We start from the raw sequence: 2,862 nt of genomic DNA on the forward strand, positions 1-2,862 counted from the left end.
AGGGGAAAGTTAACGGGGGAACCGTGGTGGTGAGGATGGGGTAAGAAGGACCAACTGGGTGCCAAAACGGTGCTAGAGATGGTTCACTGGCCCAGAGGAGCTACAGATCTGTGCTGCCTTATGTTTCTGCAAGGTCTCTACAACTACCTGACAGGAGGTTGTAGGGAGGTGGGGGTCGGTCTCTTCTCCCATGTTATGAATGACAGGATGAGAGGAAATGGCCTTAAGCTGTGTCAGGGGAAATTTACGTTGGATATCAGGAAAAATTTGTCTATGCAGAGGGTCATTAAGCCTTGGCACAGGCTGCCCAGGGAGGTGGTGGAGTCCCCATCCCTGGAGGGTTTAACAGCCGCGTGGATGTGGTGCTGAGGGACATGGTTTAGGGACCCTGGCAGTGCAGGGGGAACGGTTGGACTCGATGATCTTAAAGGTCTCTTCCAATCAGGTGATTCTATGAGGGGAGGGAAGGAGGCACTAAGGGAAGGGGAGCTGATGTTTGAAGAGAAAGGCATGGGAGGGGACTGAGAGTTACGACATGTACAGAATGGGCGGGCGGAGGAGGGGCTCCCCGGACCCACCATGCATGTCCCTCTCACTGCTCTGATGCCACCGTGAGTTCCACTTGGTCTCTGGGGGATGCTGGAACTGCCTCACCTGCTGCACCTTGCAAACTCAGCCTGGTCGAGGCTTCAGTGCTTGCTCCCTGCACCAGCATCGGCAGCACCGGCAACAGCAGCAAAGTAACGGGGTCAGCTGCTGGCAAGCTGCTAGAGTTAAAAAACCAAAACAACAACAACAAAAATTATATACATAAGAACAGGAAAATGAAGCAATGATGGGTTGGGCAATTAAGCTAAAAGCATTTGAGAGTGTAATCCGGCTTTCTCTATCAATAATTCAGGAGTCCAAGATCAGTCTAATTGATTGAACACCTTCCACAGGAGTCAGCCACTAATGAGACAAATGAAATGTCTTTTTTATTGTCAAATCTCCATCTCACATTTGCACAGGCAAAGTCCTGCAGGGCTTTTCATTTGAGGAGGTTGGGTAAGTTTTCTCTCGATGGAGATAAATTAAGGGCCAGCATCTGTTTTTAAGCAGCAGTAAATTAGGCTGGTCTGCTCCTTTGGCTGTGGGTGGGTGGAGAAACAGCGCTGTGCTGAACAGGATTTACGCGTATAACTTGTGTGGGTCGTCAAGAGTTGAACCCAGTTCCCAGAGGACATGTTATCACTGTGTAATGATTTGAGTGCCTGGGACGCTTGGCACTGACGGATGCCAAGGGACTACAGATCTTACGCTAAAGCCACTGTCTCTTTCCTCCGTTCCTCTAAGAAGAACCATATTAGGATCCTGGGTTTCCTAACAGTGGTGTTGATGCTGACCTTTGGACATGGCATAGGTGTTTAAAGAGAGCTGGACAAATGTTTAACTTTTCCAGTTTATGTATGTAAGCAAAGCACGTCGCAGTTTTAAAGTTTTAAAAATGGTGGGTTGAAAAAGTTCCGTGCTCTACAGCTTTCTTCCAAAATCGTGCCAAGTGCAGTGATTTGAGGGATCTCTGTGATGACAACGTAGGGCATGATCAGCAAATTTGCTTGATTTAGTTTCCTTGGGACCATATCCCTCAGTAGTGGGGGAGATTGCTCCAGCGAGACGGGAGCTTGCGGCCACCAGCTCCAGCATTGCCCACTGCTCATCTAAAGCTGATTTGGGGAAGAGGTGAGGCTTGAGTTACTACTGATGTATGTACAGGTGCCCATCTGCAGGATGAAAACCTGTGTTTGAGCAAGGGTGCTTTAAGCCCAGATACTCACCAGTTGTGCCAACACATCCTCTTGTATGCGCAGAGGCTCTGGGACTGGAATTTTAGCCAACATAAATCGCAGTAGCTCCTCAGAGACATTCTGCTGACTTACACAAGCCAAAGATCCAGCCCTGGGGTGAGAGAGCAGCTCTGATTATGATGTGTGTGTGTGTGTTTAATTAGGAAAGATCGCAGGCTGTGCGTGTGCTCCGGAGTCCCCGCTGAGTTAACCTTTTCGCTGGTGCGGTATGAGTTACCTTTTGAGCAAACCCAAAGCCTGGAGATCTGGTGGTGACTTTCCACATTTGCTGTTATCACATGCGCTTCCCCATGGCTTGGATGGAGAGGGAGGGAATGAAGGGAAGTGCCTAAGAGGTTTCATTTTCCCTGTGTTACCTCTGGAACATTATATAATGAGTTTGAATGCTTGATCTAACCAAGGAGTAGTTGTTCTAGTTACTAATCTAATAACTTCATGATGTCTGTCTGCTCTTAGCTTTGCTCTAGCTTGACTGTACAAATGCCATTTAATCGTGTTCTTGTGAAAACTGAAGGCCGGTAGATTTGCCAAGGATGGCTAATTTTATAATGCACCGTGCCGGAATTAATCTCAACTGCAGAGATAAGGCTGATGGTTTATAGTTGGCAATTATGGTGATAGGACGTCTGTTGTATAGGGTGGTTATAGACTGTGAAGTTCTTCTAACTCGTGCGCATCGCCTAAGGATGCAGGTGTTTGCCATAGGCAAGACAGAGGAGAATGGAAATGGAGCAGATGGGAATGAATCAAAGTGGGCAAGAGAGAGGAGCAAAATAGGACCAAAAAAAAAGATAGCAGCAGCTGAAAACAAGTAGGTTGAAGGCATGAGAATGGGAGTGACATATGAGCAGGGGATGAGGAGGAATGGACATGGCCAAGAAGGGAGAGGAAATAGAATGAAACTGGTGGGAGAAATAGGCCATGACTACAGAAGTCTATCAGAGATTCAGGGTTATCAAAGTTCGTTTTTTTTTTTTTTGAAGGACATTTTCAGCTTCTCTGTCTCTAGGCCATG

This window comes from Buceros rhinoceros, unplaced genomic scaffold (assembly GCF_000710305.1).
Source record: "Buceros rhinoceros silvestris isolate BGI_N320 unplaced genomic scaffold, ASM71030v1 scaffold39731, whole genome shotgun sequence".
In the NCBI taxonomy this organism is placed as follows: domain Eukaryota; kingdom Metazoa; phylum Chordata; class Aves; order Bucerotiformes; family Bucerotidae; genus Buceros; species Buceros rhinoceros.